Source organism: Schistocerca nitens, chromosome 1 (genome assembly GCF_023898315.1).
Source record: "Schistocerca nitens isolate TAMUIC-IGC-003100 chromosome 1, iqSchNite1.1, whole genome shotgun sequence".
Classification (NCBI taxonomy): Eukaryota; Metazoa; Arthropoda; class Insecta; order Orthoptera; family Acrididae; genus Schistocerca; species Schistocerca nitens.
In genome coordinates, this window is record NC_064614.1 from 619,825,608 (window position 1) to 619,843,219 (window position 17,612).

General features: G+C 40.6%; 1 protein-coding gene across 1 annotated transcript in view; it reads right to left on the reverse strand.

Annotated features, from left to right (window-relative positions):
• LOC126263161 (pancreatic triacylglycerol lipase-like) overlaps positions 1-17,612 on the reverse strand; it is a 268,537-nt gene that overhangs the window by 216,748 nt on the left and 34,177 nt on the right. Inside the window, exon 2 of the mRNA XM_049960238.1 lies at positions 4,919-5,070. The gene's annotated coding sequence lies outside the window, so the exon portion shown is untranslated. The remainder of the gene's footprint in view (positions 1-4,918; positions 5,071-17,612) is intronic.

The window sequence follows — 17,612 nt, forward strand, 5'->3', positions numbered from 1 at the left end:
GGATGGTGACACCCTAACTATGCATAATTATACATGTTCTTTAGTATTACTGGAGCTGATGGTACAGATGATCCAGCATACATGGAAAGTGAAATAAAAAATCGAACAATAATTATGTGCAGAACTGTTTGGTTTTATAACCATTATGAAAGGTCATTATTTTTATCTTGAATTGAGAATCCTCTTTTTTCTTCATGAGTTCTGTTGAATTTGACTTCCTCTGTTACTGATAAGAAATGTTCGAAGGTCATATCCTTACTAATGAAAAAACGAAGAATAAGAGAGCTGAAGCACTTTATCCACTTTGAATACTTGGTGGATTTCTTAAAGATTATAGGGAAATTACGTGCAAAGATAATTAGACTGCAATTTTTACTTGGACTTTAAGTGCTGGAGATGTTATTTGGCGATGGTCTGATGTCAACCAAGCTGAAGTTGAAATAAAAGACACTCTTCCAAAAGAAGGTAAAATGGTTGTAGAATCTATGGAAATTCGTGTACAGTGGACATGTCATGTTAAAAACTATCTTTCGTTAAGCCACCTATTTGCATGCGAACCAGTCAGCCAAACTCCTCTGTCAGGGTGGTCTGCCCCAAAATGTTCACGTTTGTGGTGCACAATTTTATAGCAGTCAAGACGTATCAGCTCCATCAGTGCTTCACTAACTGCCAGCCCTGACCTCCACCTGCTATTCCACGCTCTGTCCTTTTCCCTTCTGTTTTGGTACAGCGGAAACAGCCATGCTACTGGGCGCAGGTAGGGTCCACCGGCCAGTCACAGTGTGCCAGTGTGCTCACACACAGACAGCTCAGAGAACCGCTCAGATGGAGGGGCCGGGGGGGGGGGGGGGTTGGGAGGGGCGAGGGGATTAGGTCAACTAGTCGGCCTGTGACTGCGCAGCTTTACTCAACAACTTTCCATCGCTTAGAACGCAAACACAAAGGATGCCTTCCTGCAGACCTCAGCCCACACGCAATATACTGGGCCCAGTGGTTTCTACCTGGCTTCTCCTCATTCCCGCCGCAGCAGCGCGTGTGTTTTGAATTGGACTGCAGCCCCCTAATGACCCGACACTGGTTCTCTCCCACCTTCTGCTAGCCTCTGCCCAACATGCATTCAAAGGATTCCCAGTTATCAATTTAAACATTCCTCTGAAATAAGAAACTAATGTCAAATTTTAGTAGATGTATGTGGTAATCATTGGTATTAAGTTTAACTATATTTGCAACCTCATGTCCATCTGGGAATTAATTTAAATTAAGTGAGTTTATAAATTTAATTAATTCTGATCACACTAAGTGGCGGTTTTGAGAGAAACTGTAGCGTAACAGTGACTTCGAGAAAAATATTGAAAAATTACTAAACGGTAATGTTTTATGAGAGGGAGCACGAAATTTCAGCGAATGTATATGTACATAAACACTATTTGAGCATAAAGCTGATTAACAGGAATGGATGGCGAACACAAACAGTATAAGACAGAGGTCAAATTTCGGGTCAATGAAGCTGTCGCAAACCACTGAGAAACCAACCTGCTACCTACAGGTCGATCGTCAGTCCACCACTGTGCTGTAGATCCCTTGACTGTTCAGGCACGCCGGCCGCGCTGACCGAGCGGTTCAAGGCGCTTCAGTCCGGAACCGCGGGACTGCTACGGTCGCAGGTTCGAATCCTGCCTCGGGCATGGATGTGTGTGCTGTCCTTACGTTACCTCGGTTTAAGTAATTCGAAGTTCTAGGGGACTGATGACCTCAGATGTTAAGTCCCATAGTACCCAGAGCCATTTGAACCATTCTTTTGCTCAGGCATACCAGGGTAACGCGATGAACCGGGAGTGTGAAACAACAATGCCACAGTCTGTGAGACTAAACGTTCAGAAGGTCGGGCAGTGTCACAAAATGTGGAACTATCACACTCACTATCCCACTTCAGTAACACATGTTGACGAAAGCGAATAATACTGTATTTTATATTCGGATTAACCACTTTAAGGCCAATGAACTGATCCCTCACTTTCTTTCCTGATGTGTCACTCCACTGAACAAGACAGACCGCTGGAGAGTCTTAAATGTGCAGTGCAAGTCTGTGATCGCGAGGACTGACTTCAGGCGACTGCGCCATCGTTGGACATTGTTATTTTGTTGGTATAATAATAAATGTAATGATCGATTAGCATTCATATTCAGTTGCTGTTTAGTTTGCCTTTTAAAAGCTGTTGTAATGAGACGCTGTTCATTGTATTTGAGATCACACTATTCTGGTGTTGCAACTATGGTTGAAACTTTATTCAGTAAAAGTTTTTATTTATCTAGTGAAAGTACGAACTTAAAACATACAGTCACAACAGTTATCCTCATTTTAGTTATATACTGCGACAGCAGCGCTCAAAATGGACTGAAAGACGCACTTCTGCACAATATTGCATGAGTGTGAATAGTATCGTTGTATTGATTTCTAACATCGTTTTTACAAAAGCGAGTATGAAGTCTCATAAAAATCGCTACTAACTAAAAAGCAGCACCACATTTGTCTTTCTGCTTTTTCCTAAGGACCTTGTAACGTATTGAAACAGAATAGTACAGAATATACAGCTTATTCTCTCGTAAATTACTGATACTACTGGAGAAATGGCTAGATGTGATCTTTTGCAGGAATATGTCGTGTTTGTAGACAACAACGTGAAGTTTTCCTTCACTACTCTCCGTCCGAACAGGCCTCAGAATGCGCAACAGTACCGATCGAACGCAGTGTTATCCTAGGCCGATCGCCATTACTGTATGTGGACATGGAGCGGCATGTGGTCAGCACATCGCTCTCCCGGCCGCTGGTCATGAACGGAACCACTACTTCTCAATCAGGTAGCTCCTCAATTGGTCTCACGCGGACTGTGCGCATGCTACTTGACAAAAGTGAGTGGCAGACCCGAATGGTCACCCATTCAGGTACTAGCGAAGCCCAACAGTGCTTAACTTCGGTGATCTGATGGGAACTGTTGTTACCACTCCAGTAGGCCACTGATGCTTTGCTACACTATAATTCCAGGCAAATCAATGAATGTGGTTTCTATTAAAGTGGAATTCAATACTTACATTATTTAACATATCAAATAAGACAACACAACTGTAGCTGAAAAGAAAATCAGACAGACATGATAAAACAAGTCAAAACAATAAAATAGTTTCCCAACACAGAAGAAATCATTTCCACAATTGTTGTTATATTTGAGCCCCAAACAGCAAGACTCTTAAACACATTCGCTTTTGACGCAAAGTAATTACATTCAAAAATATTCATGTATTAGAAAATCGAGTGAAAGGTAAGAATGTGAGAATTTCTAGACTCCATACAGAATTGTTATCTGTCAAGAAAAAGGCCAATAATAATAAAAACAAACATCACGAATATATGCATTTCATGCATGAAACTTGTGTTTATATTACCTTGCTGTCAGCAGAGTAAGCAGCAGTTATACGATATTCGGAAGTATTTCCTCATGGTTAAGTTGCAGCTCATGTCACTGAATAAGTGAGATTCTGCTGTTTTCACACACATAATTTTAGAACACTTTATTTGGAGCGAGATATTGTGATTTTTATTGCATTTTTTAATTGTCACTCAAGTACAGCAGAGAGCATGCAGCAATGTTTACCATTATTAACCAACAATAAGCTCAAAAGACAGATCTATCTAAAATTATGATCAATGACTTTCTCTTTTAAGATGTACGAAACTGAATCAAGACAGACAATAAAACGGATTTCGAAATTATGATCTGTTAAGAAACTGAAAGACTAATCGACAGATATTGACTAATCAGTGCCAAAATTATTTTCTTGCTATAAAAATTCTCTTTGAAACAAAAAAAACACTCAGTTTAGACTGTATGAACATAGGAACTACAGTAATTTCACCCCATTGATGCCAGAACACACTGAACAAGTAACTGATTATAATGAATTTAGTGAGGATACGACAATATTTCGACAGATTGCTGAAATTAATACATCACACGGAGACTGTGTCTGTAGACATCAGTGGACGGAACCCACCAGGTTCAGCAAATGCAAAAGTAGTCCAAATCTAACCTTTTATATATTTTGCGAATCGAAAATGTTAATACAAACTATTTTATTGCACTAATGACTTGACTGAAGTTGACTGAATAATTAAAATTCCTCAGTACATTGGTAGTCGTGATTACAAAATACTAACAAACATGTTACATTAAATGAACAATTCATGTTTTAACATCGAATTTCGTCAATTTAGTTTGGTGACATCTTTCATGATAATTTGTAAATACACTGAGATCTTCACTAGCTGAAACGTGATTTCTCGCGGCACTTACAATCGGCTTTCGATGCCAGGTTGCGATCGCTCCTTCAAGTAGCTCTTCATTTGGCCTCATGGAGATAGTCATGTTGATCGCTGACCTCAGAGGGGACGAAATCCTTAATTATTGCAACAACAGTTTTCCGAACTTTCGTTGCAGAAAGAGAAAATAGGCACAGAAAGATATTAGAGTGTCGTGTCTTGTGGGTCTTCTCTCCTCAGAATTATCATTGCCAAACCATCGTTCCTTGGAACAGTTACACTTTTTCAAAAAAAATCACGCTAATTTCTTTTATTTTCATTCGAATACACTGTGCCACTAATTTGCTGCAGCGTAATTGCACCTGGAAAGACGAAGCACTCACTTGTCGGTTCCCACATGGTCCATCTGGTGGTTCAGTTACCAAGTGATGCGTACCCAGAGTAAGGTTTGACAATCTGCGAATTTTTTTTTTGCTTTCCCAACATTTGGAGTTTAAAAAAAGTGCTTATTACGTAGGTGCAAAGGTTTCACAAGTTGCACATGAAGCAAACATTAGGACACACACAGAAGGCATTGGAGGTGTGCCTCGCAGTAGTTCGTACCTGCTCCGCCAGATGCCGGGTGTAGAGAGTGATGGTAGCGTTGACCTCCCCCCGCGGCCTCGGCGTCGGATTGAAGACGCGGTAGCGGGGGTGGTACCAATCCCGCGTAGTCGTCACCCTCCCCAGCTGCTCATAGTGAATCGTCTCTGGAACTGCACAAATACCGTGACTACAGGTCAATCACATATTTGTGAATCTAGTTGATAGCGTCATGTCTTGGTCCCAAATTGGCCATGTAGTACAGTGTGGAACGCCCATCGACAGTGTTGGAAGACAGAATTTACTTGTTCAAATATGTCTATTATTTATGTGTGTGACCATTATGTTCCTCCATTAAGGGAAATAGTGCTTCCTGAACATGTGCTGCTTTTGTGGTAGATCTCCTTATCGTCCAGACATTTCATAGTGATGGAACTTTGAATATAGTCTAGGATCCTGTAACAACAGACATCCATTCTATTAATTTATCTGTAAATGAGAGTGACCTTACATCATGTGCTCACAAGACATTATCATCCACAAAGCATACTGGAAAGAACAAAATGCAACAGCATCTCTAATAAGAATACAACACAGCTATAGTATGTAGTGGCATTGCTGTCCCATGAAGTTCTGTGCATAGAATGCAATAAGTGCAACCCTTAAATGGCTTTATCATCGTAGTAGCAACCACGACATTGTAAAGTACACATATAAGACAAAATACAATGACCTCCCACTTTACAGTGTCTTGGTTTACCTACAATGCAACAGTGACTTTGTGTGGCGTGGAATCAATAAATCCTTGCTAGTTGGCCATTTGTGCTCTTACCCAGTATTTATTTAAGCCAAATTTTTGACCTAATTTCTTATGTTACAGTTTATCATTTATAGTCTACTTTATCTTATTTAGAATAATTTATGGCCGATATAAGTAGTGGAAATCAGTATAAGGGCATCGATATTGGCAGGAAAATTAACACTTTTGGTTGGAACAGCTTGCATAGTGTATAAGCAAAAGTATGAGATCCAGTATACTGACAAATGCAGTCGAATGGTATAGCAGTTGATGGCAGCAGTACACTATATAATTAGACATCATCAGTTCAGGTAGGATAGGATGGAACTAGGTATAAAGGCAGTCAGCTCTGTGTGGTGTTAGTGTGTGTGTACATGGTTTTACTGCAGACAGAAATCACGCCTTTAGTCACCTTAAGTAACAATGCCAAGTGGAAAGCAGTAATCATTCGATGAAAAAACACAAATTTGTGCTTACATGGAAATGGAGCACTCTAAACGTCAAATCGCCAAGAAGTTGAACCTTTCAATACAGTGATTGATAGTTTCGTTAGACTGGGTGCACGATATGTGCAGAACTGAAAATATGGACAATGCAGAAAATTATCTGAGGTATCAAAATTATTACTGCTGTGCAAAGCAAGAACCACAAACTAATCTACTCAGTTTGGTGCTGATTTATTGTTGCCAGTCACTACCAGCCGAGGGTTCCAATCAATTATCATTTATTCTAGAGAAGCTGCATGGTCATCAGTGGTATCTGCTTTTTCAAAAATAGTTACTATCTTCATATATAGTTAAATGGCTACCCAGCCATCGACCTTCATCTGTGCGAATGCGCACAGGTTGCCCGAACTCTTACGGGAATCGTCACCTTAGTGGGCGCGAGTAATGAGTGGATGGGCAAAGTATCTATCAGGAACATTATGTATGTAGTTTGTGGACAGTTGGGAATGTGGGTCTCACGGGAAGTGTGTGAGGGATAAGTCCCTGAAGTCGCGCTACTCATCTGTGTCCTCGGTGGCTTAGATGGACAGAGTGTCTCCCATGTAAGCAGGAGTTCCTGGGTTCATGTCCCAGTTGGGGCACACATTTCCAGCTGTCCCCATCGATGTATGTCAACAACAACTATCTGCAGCTGAGGGTTTCAATTAATTATCATTTAACCTACTATCTTCTTATATACTTAAAGAAAAGATGTGGAAGGAACTTGCTGTTCAAGGAAAATATAAATGCATTGACTTAGTTTCTAAATTACTGAGATGAATTTAATAGTACTAAACCATCGACTATAAAAATAAACCCAAAAGACGAAAATAAAGAAACTGAATAAATCAGATAGAAAATTGTTTTAGTAACTAATTTTTTAGATACTGAACCTAAGTACAAAATTATGATAAAGTAAAAACAAGTCAGAAATATTTGAAACTGAGGATGTTAATCATTCGAATCCAATCACACATAAATTGAAAGATTTAAATGGTGAACAGATGAAAGGAAATTTTTATGAACAAGAATTATTGAAAAGGAATTTTTCAGGTGTTTGAATTGTTGAGAAAGTTTTAAATAAGAAAGGTAATAAAGTTTATGTTAAATGGATGGGTTTCAGTAATTTACAAAATAGTTGGGTAAATAAAACAAAAGCACTTTTTATACTATAAGAAAGAAATATTATACATAAATGGAGTTCAATTATTCAAAACGTAAATGTTTGATATTGAATATTATATTCATTATGTTTATTGTTTCATTAAAGAAGATAGAGCATATTTTATACTCAAATAAAGCACTCTGCTGTCACGCCATGAGTAACCTACCGGGATCATCAGACCACCATGTAATCCTAAGAGAAGGATGCAGATAGGAGGGGCGTGGGGTCAGCACACTGCTCTCCTGGTCGTTATGATGGTACTCTTGACCGAAGCCACTACTATTCAGTCGAGTAGCTCCTCAATTGGCATCTCGAGGATTAGTGCACCCCGAAAAATAGCAACAGCGCATGGCGGCCTGCATGGTCACCCAACCAAGTGCCGACCACGCCCGACAGCGCTTAACTTCGTCGATCTCACGGGAACCGGTGTATCCACTGCAGCAAGGCCATTGCCCATATTCAAATAAAGTTTAACAAAAATTTTGTAATGTCAAAATTATTTGAAGATTTAAAATTTGTGTTCCTGGAATCAAATAACGGGATAAGTCAATTATGTTTATTAGATACATTATGAAAATAGTGCTTGGAAAATTAGCTTTATATTCTAACAACGTTTGTAAATTTATTTATATCTTAGGTCAGTAGTTCTCATGAGTAATTACCAAAAATATTGAAATAATTTAGATGGTAATCAAATATTACATTTTTTCATTACATTATATAAATTTACTGAATTTGGTAGAAAATTCTTAAAAATTCTTCACAGTTTGGTTGTGTATTTTGGATAATACCTATTTGATATTGTAAATTATTAATTGTGTTTGAATAACATATTAATCAAAATTAAAATCATTATCATATTATCTTAAAATAACAAAAGTTGATCTTAAATTTTCGTCATTTAATTGAGAAACAACGTGTGGTAATAATGTATTTATTTCTTCATTTCTTTCGTTTTCACTTCTGAAGCATTTTAATTGTTTCTTAGAAATTTAAATGTATCTATCTTAATGTTAATCCATCTTCAACATGTTTACCAACTCCATCAATATCTTTATTAACAATTGTTAATTCTTTAATAAACAGATGAACATCGTAATTTGTTAAATTATGAATATAAACTGGAATAAATTTAGGATTTTGGTAATTAATATTGCAATCTTAATGTGCAGCTTCTCCATATTTTCCTGTTAAATGACAATGATCTCTTACTTTCTTTTCTCCACATTCAAATTCCTTTTTACAAATATCACAAGTTTCTGAATTTTTATAATTAATTATATCTACTATAGTCGAATTCATTCGAACATTTCTTTTATATATTCTAGCTATTTCTCTTGATTATTCTTTTAACATTTCAATGAATCTTTGTACTGCATCTTTAACTTACAAGTAATAGAATTTTCCATCAGAATATTTAACATTACAACTGAATGAAACTGGAAAATGTTTTTGTTATTTGTTAATCTTATTTTTCAGGATTTGATAACAGTTTTTAATATCTTTTAATAAATATTCGAAATCTGCATAAATTACAAAACGAACATATTAACAAATGATTATAATTTTTAAATTCAATTTTTGACTTTAAAAGGGATATATTTTTTTTTACTTTTTTATGTTCTTGTCAATCGATTTCACGAATGTCTGATTTCTCTTGTGAAGAAATGTGTCTTAAACATTTTTAGTTGTTTGCATTCGAATGAAACTAGAAAGATTTTTAATCCAACAATCATGTTAATTATTTTCATTTCGAATTAAAAGAATATTAACATGTGTTTATTTCGTGCATGGTGAAGAGGATATAGAATTAGAACTTCACATGCATACAGATCAACTGCAATATTTGATTTCTTCTCAAATTTTGGAATATCTCATGCAGTATTTTTATATATACTAAATCTTTCTACCTCACCTTCTAAAGGTTATAATGCTGATTTCATTGAACAAATAAAACAGTTTTGACTGTCGTTTTTTACATCAACTGCAGCTTTTTCAACTTTAATTACTTTTGGTAAATCGATGTAAGAAGAACCAAAAATTATTATATCTATTAACATTAAATTCTAAATTATCTATATAAAATAAAGACCAACCAGATTTTTTTCTTTCCATTTCTACCATTTCAGTTAATATTTTATTTGTTTTTTAATACAACTTGATTAGATCTTTTAATGTTAAATTCTTATGTTTCCACTTGTCTTTTAAAAACACTATAAAATTTCATGTTAACTTTAACTGCTCTTCCTGAATTAAAATATTTTTTAATTTGGTGATTATTTCTGCATTAATTTGCTTAAAAAGCTCTTGTGCTTCTACAATATTATCAGTATTGTTAATTCCTCATGGTAATGTGCATGTGTGTCAGTGGAAAAGACCAATAAAAAGGTGTCAGCATGTGGACGTAATGTGCTGTTCCAGTCTCTTCTGTACCTAAGGTCCATCACCGTTCCCTTTGGATCCCTATGTAATTCGGTGCCCTCCGATACACACGATCGAACAGCGGAGGAGTGGTACTCAAGCGTCAACTTTAGGTTACAATATCTCCGGATGTAATTAACATTTTACAATGCAACAAACGGAACTGATTACGTATTTGTTTATATGTTCAGCTGTGCTAACAAAACTAACGGGGTTCCATTTTAAAAAAACCTAGGTTTGTGTTAAAAAACATACCTCCGGGCATTTTTTTATGGTTTGTATTAACCAATTACACTAGCCCCTCTCCTCACATTCGGTCTGTGGAATCGATTCGTCAGTATTTGATGTGGTTTACGAAATATATCCAGCGGTAACGTTAGGTGACTCCTGGAAATTGAAATAAGAACACCGTGAATTCATTGTCCCAGGAAGGGGAAACTTTATTGACACATTCCTGGGGTCAGATACATCACATGATCACACTGACAGAACCACAGGCACATAGACACAGGCAACAGAGCATGCACAATGTCGGCACTAGTACAGTGTATATCCACCTTTCGCAGCAATGCAGGCTGCTATTCTCCCATGGAGACGATCGTAGAGATGCTGGATGTAGTCCTGTGGAACGGCTTGCCATGCCATTTCCACCTGGCGCCTCAGTTGGACCAGCGTTCGTGCTGGACGTGCAGACCGCGTGAGACGACGCTTCATCCAGTCCCAAACATGCTCAATGGGGGACAGATCCGGAGATCTTGCTGGCCAGGGTAGTTGACTTACACCTTCTAGAGCACGTTGGGTGGCACGGGATACATGCGGACGTGCATTGTCCTGTTGGAACAGCAAGTTCCCTTGCCGGTCTAGGAATGGTAGAACGATGGGTTCGATGACGGTTTGGATGTACCATGCACTATTCAGTGTCCCCTCGACGATCACCAGTGGTGTACGGCCAGTGTAGGAGATCGCTCCCCACACCATGATGCCGGGTGTTGGCCCTGTGTGCCTCGGTCGTATGCAGTCCTGATTGTGGCGCTCACCTGCACGGCGCCAAACACGCATACGACCATCATTGGCACCAAGGCAGAAGCGACTCTCATCGCTGAAGACGACACGTCTCCATTCGTCCCTCCATTCACGCCTGTCGCGACACCACTGGAGGCGGGCTGCACGATGTTGGGGCGTGAGCGGAAGACGGCCTAACGGTGTGCGGGACCGTAGCCCAGCTTCATGGAGACGGTTGCGAATGGTCCTCGCCGATACCCCAGGAGCAACAGTGTCCCTAATTTGCTGGGAAGTGGCGGTGCGTTCCCCTACGGCACTGCGTAGGATCCTACGGTCTTGGCGTGCATCCGTGCGTCGCTGCGGTCCGGTCCCAGGTCGACGGGCACGTGCACCTTCCGCCGACCACTGGCGACAACATCGATGTACTGTGGAGACCTCACGCCCCACGTGTTGAGCAATTCGGCGGTACGTCCACCCGGCCTCCCGCATGCCCACTATACGCCCTCGCTCAAAGTCCGTCAACTGCACATACGGTTCACGTCCACGCTGTCGCGGCATGCTACCAGTGTTAAAGACTGCGATGGATCTCCGTATGCCACGGCAAACTGGCTGACACTGACGGCGGCGGTGCACAAATGCTGCGCAGCTAGCGCCATTCGACGGCCAACACCGCGGTTCCTGGTGTGTCCGCTGTGCCGTGCGTGTGATCATTGCTTGTACAGCCCTCTCGCAGTGTCCGGAGCAAGTATGGTGGGTCTGACACACCGGTGTCAATGTGTTCTTTTTTCCATTTCCAGGAGTGTATATATATATATATATATATATATATATATATATATATATATATGTGTGTGTGTGTGTGTGTGTGTGTGTGTGTGTGTGTGTGTGTGTGTGTGTGTGTGTATGTGTGTCGTTATTAAAACACAGCATCCTCTAGATTTATGTCACACTTAATTTATGACTCAATATGGTCACCACAGAATCCACATTAGTGAACCGAGGTTGGCTAATATGAAGCAGAATGTATCACAGACTCTGGTGGATGCGCAGCTGAAACACATTGTTGAAGAACACACAGTTTGTTTCGGATGCTGCTGCAAAAGCATCCAATGATCACTCTCAAACTTAGTCTCAGAAAGTGCTGATTGTGCCATTTGAAGCAGAATCATTTCATTTCTCTGCGAGCAGAGGAACAAATTGGTGACTCCACACAGAGTTTTAGGCATTCTGAAGTACTCACTTACGACCGTGCACATGAGTCAAGTGTTTACTCCTGGAAATTGTGCGAGCAGTTAATCTTGACTGATGAATGGACTCTGTACTTGAGGAACATCGAACGTAGGAGTCTGCAGATGCAACCACACACACTGAAGAAGGCTTCAGAGATTTAAAAATATTGACGTGCACTCAATATATTTTGCAATACATTGCAGCATGTAAGAGTGATACTGTGCAACAGTGTAACACACAGCAGTCCCTGCTACGATTTGGAGACCTTTGGACATGTTAACAACTGATACAGCAACGTCGTGTGAATATGAATACATCAAGAGAGATAGGTGATAGGACTCATCTTTCCAAGTACATTCAGATGACTAGTTTGATTACACATTTCACTTACTCAGTAATTAGTTATATAAACATTCGACACAATTGTTTAACTGAAGAGAAATAATGCAGCAACTGCTTCATTGTTCGCTGTGGAGCCTTGAATTATTTATTGCAGAAATACATAACAGCACTTCCTACTGATGCTCTACAAGAATGTATCTTCTTACTCTTTTCACGTTTATACACTGAAGAACCAAAGAAACTGGTACACTTGCCTAATATCGTGTAGGGCCCCTGCGAGTGCACAGAAGTGCCACAACACAACATGGCATGGACTCGATTAATGTCTGAAGTAGTTCTGGAGGGAATCGACAACCTGAATCCTGCAGGGCTGTCCATAAATCCGAAAGAGTGCGAAGGGGTGGAGATCTGTTCTGAACAGCACAGTGTAAGGCATCCCAGATATGCTCAATAACGTTCATGTCTGGGGAATTTGGTTGCCATCAGAAGTGTTTAAACTCAGAAGAGTGTTCCTGGAGCCACTCTGTAGCAATTCTGGACGTGCAGAGTGTCGTATTGTCGTGTTGGAATTTCATAAGTCCGTCGGAATGCACAATGGACATGAATGGATGCAGGTCATCAGACAGGATGCATACGTATGTGTCACCTTTCAGAGACGTATCTAGACATATCAGCGGTCCCATATCACTCCAACTGTATACACCACACACAATAACAGAGCCTCCACCAGCTTGAACTGTCCCCTGCTGACATGCGGGCTCCATGGATTCATGAGGTTGTCTCCATACCCGGACACGTCCATCTGCTCGATACAATTTGAAATAAGACTCGTCTGACCAGGCAACATGTTTCCAGCCATCAACAGTCCAATGTAGGTGTTGATGGGCCCAGGCGAGGCGTAAAGCTTTGTTTCATCCCATCATCAAGATTTCGTTGAATGGTTCACACGCTGACACTCGCTGTTGACCCAGCAATGAAATCTGTAGCAATGTGCAAAAGGGTTGAACTGTCACGCTGAACGATTCTCTTCAGTTGCCATTGGTCCCGATCTTCCAAGATCTTTTTCCGGCCACAACGATGTACGAGATTTGGTGTTTTACCAGATTCCAGATATTCGCGGTACATTCGTGGAATGGTCGTACCGGAAATTCTCCACTTCATCGCTGCCTCAAAAGTGCTGTGTCACATCGCTCGTGCGCCGACTATAAAGCCAATGGCGGCAAGCGGCAGAGACCACTAGAGGAGGATGGAGGATTACCTTGTAAGTGCAGATTCGAGTCGAAAACTGCAACTCTTGTTTCGCTAAGAATTTCGCAGTATTGAATACATGTTGTCTTATTGTTTCGGCGTACATCCACCGAATCGTTGATGAACGAAGTGCTCAGATGCGTCAGCGGCATCAACAGCAGCAGTTATATCGTCGTAAGTATGTACTTTCTTCTTCATTTTAGTAGCATACGTAATATGTTGCGACCGTAGTGTCTGAGGTGGTTGTAGATTATTTCAAGGGACCAAAACAGATAAATGTAACTTTTTCACAAAGAATTTAGTATTATTGAATACATGTCGGATTGTTTAAGAAATTTTCCAGCGGCTAATTGGTGATCTAGATGCTGAGAAGAAACAGCAGCCGCAGCAATATCGTTGTAAGTAAATATTTTATTTTTTTCATTTTCGTAACATACGTAATGTGTTGCAACCAACGTGTCTGATGTGGTTCTAGATGATTTCGAAGGATCAAAATCGATAACTGCAACTTTTTCTTCTTCTAAGAGTTTCGTTGTAGTGACATTAAACCCATTTTGTCTTACTGTTTCAGTATTTGCCCAACGGATAATTAACCAGCTGGATACGGAGAAGCAGCAACAGCAGCAGCATCAGCATTGTAAGCAATATTCATATTTTTCTTCTTCGTAGGGCTGTGCATACTTAATTTACTGCTGTCTGAAAAAATTTCATTTTATATGTATCATGGTGCATATTCTTTTGTTGTTGTCGTTGACAATTTCCTGGTAGAAGAAGGACAGGGAGGGGTATGTGTCGATGATAAGCAGAAGTTATCGCAGATTACCTGTAAGTGCATATTCTAAAAAATATTTTTTCTCCTAGTTTTTCACGTGTGTTCAGCTTTCATTATTTAAAAAATCAATATGTGCTTTTAGGTTATATCAGTGAGATGGACAGATGGCTCTTCCTCATTTCAGGCGAGGACGAAATGCCACAGTGGGTGGAGGATATAGAGGAAGACCTCCTTTGGCGTGAAGAGGTGACGGATGACCTGAGAGATGCCAGAGTGAAATAGGTAATTTATATACATGCACTCATACTACTTAGAAATAATTGGTGTTCTTTCTTTCGTTGCAGCAGAAGCAGCTCGGGATGTTTGGAACATTGTGCAAAATTATATTCTATATTCTTTCTCTACAGCACCAAAGTCCATTCAATACATGCTAATGAGGGTACTGAGGACCGCTAAGCCTACTCACCAAAGTGGGGCCTGGTGAGGCATGTCGCGCCGGCAAGTTCGCGCTAGTTGCTGCACGTAAAGCTACCGCTGCTGCCGCTGCCGCTGCCCACACCACCACCTCCACCCCAGCTCGACTCTGGCGTCCATGGGCCACCCTCACTCTGGCAAGCAGGTCAGCGCTGCAGCAAAAGCAGCCACAGCCAGGCTGCTTACACTCGCCCGATACCGCAGCATCTCCTCCTCCTCGTCCACCATCTCATCCTCACCGATCTTGCAAAGTACCAAGATACGGCATGTACCACCCGACACCTCGTCACAAGCAGCTTCATCACTTAGTTGTTGTATTCTTTGAAGTAATCGTGTGGCTAGTGGCAGTTTACTCTCCCATCCCCTTAGTGAAGGACATCAGGTTAGTAATACTATACACAGTTAGAATAGTCAATGATTGCAGACGCCTTTGAGAAGCGAATCTTATTCACTAGAATCCGGAATCTGGCAGGAGGGTGCCGTGACCCTGCTGGGATTCTAAGAGTGTGCCTTCCTGTCGTGTAAATGGCTCTCCTCAAGGTTGTTAATGATCTTTGGCATCCCCCCATTAAATGCAGTGCTGTGTATCGAACTGTCGCAGCCCCCCCCCTCCCGCCCCCACAGCCACCTAGCCCCGAAAGTCGCCTGTGGTGTTGAAGAGACAAGTCTCCATTATCTTTTGGGGGACAATGGCATGATAATGCAGAGCACATCAATCTCCAAGTGGTTTCATGATCCACATTGAGAGCTGTAGTGACCCAGTTTTCCGAGAGGAAAGTTAGGTGGTCAACTAAAGCACTCAGCCAAATACTACATCTGGACATCCATACGCATCAATACATCCAATAAATGGAGGGTCCTGCCATATAAAGCTTCCTAAGGATATAGTAGACAAGAAGGCCTGTACCAATGTCGAAAAGAAAACCAACCAGGTTTGTTTTGTTTGGCCAATCCCGGTTTTCGAGAGAAATTACAACCAAAAGGATCATTCGCGGAACGCATCTCGATATGGCAGTAACTTGGAAATTCATAAGTGTATCAAGCTTCCCATCAATATTTAGGACATACGTAAAATTTGAAGCTCAGAATACCGGAATATCAATTCATGTTTAAGGCGTGCAGGAACGCAAGTCAGATGAGCAGAATGAGCAAATAGTGGTCAGTCCTTTCTATCTCTCAAAATTTGCCAGTGAGCATAAGATTCATGTAAATATGCTCTTATTCTCCGATGAGAAAAATAAGGAGAAAGGCAATTATTATTATGTTCGCGTCAAAGGCATGTACCGCCTTCTCGCCTCCCAGATGAATAAACATAAGGGTAAAGAACATATTTGCTTAGGGTGCCTCAGTGCCTCATCCTCAGACAAGTTATTAGCAAACCATCTAGTAGATTGCACTTCCAAGGACCCAGTACATATTGCTATGCCTACAGAGGAAAGCAAACTCATAAAGTTCGCTTATCAACAGGAGCGATGTCCGCTTGCGGTGTACGTCGACTTTAAATGCCTCCTCACTCCCGTGATCTGTTGCGAAGGTGAACCTACAGCTTAAAATACCATCTTTACAGAAAAAGATGTACCATATGCGGCAAAGAAACAAAACAGAGTTAGTCCTTATTTCTGGCCGGCGTAGCTTCGTCTACGTTCGCTTTAATGGTTTTAATTTTGACAGACATAACCTTATGATTATGCGTCTTTATTGTTTTAATTTTTAATCTGTGACATGGCCAGTGTTTGGCTCTCAAAATAATTTAATTTTTGTTCTGAAGAAGATTCCATTACTGGAATCGAAACCTAAGTAAACGAGTAAAAATTACCTTGCAACTGAAGGCTGTAAAAATTGTTTATTTCTATACTTACACGGTTGCTGACGTGCTGCAATATGTTAAAGATTTGTATAATCCTATGCTTCAAGTCTAATCGATACAAATCTTATGTTAGGGATAATCCTGCTCTTTGGCTGATCACTGAACTCGAAACCTTTCATGGGAAGTTGATAAACTTTACAGCGACAACGTTCCCATGGTCAAATCGAAGAATAATGAAGATATGTACAACACAGTGGTTTTCTGTCCTAGTTTTTGGGCTGCCATTAGATGGAAAAACGGAAACTCCTCGCAGGGACTGTTGTAATCTTATGAGGAAGTTCAGTAGCGCAGCTCACAATACATGCAACGTGAAGAACCAGTTACCAAGGCATATATCGATTTTCTTCGATAATTTAAGCGTTTATGATGCTCATTTTCTTGTTCAGCACTTGAATAATTTTGGCAGGGAGAAAGTGTCCTACGTGAGAGCGTTGAGAAATACATTTCGTTCTCCAAACGAATGATGCCGAGAATTACGCTTCGTTTGCTTAACGCACTACGTTTTATGTAGGCACCTCTCCAGACACTCATTGAAACTCTACCTCGGGAGGATATACATATCACTCGAGCTGCATTTCCCGATGAAAAATTTCAACTTGTGACTAAGAACAGGGTGTTCCCACAGGAATATCTGGATAGTATGGCAAAACTCAACGAAACCAGGCTACTTAACTGCATTTTCCAGCAACCTTATAGTAAGAGCAGAGAATGATGAGCGACAAAAATCGAACCCCCGAAAACTGACTTTTTTTTATAAATAAACAACATACCCTTGAATTTACCTCCGTGAGATCCTTCCTCTAAGCCGCAGAGACGCCAATTTCCAGGTAGAAGCGGGGAGGGAGAGAGGGGAGGGGGAGAAGGGGAGTGGGAATGGCGTGGCGCCGAGGAGGGGATCGATTTCCTCAAA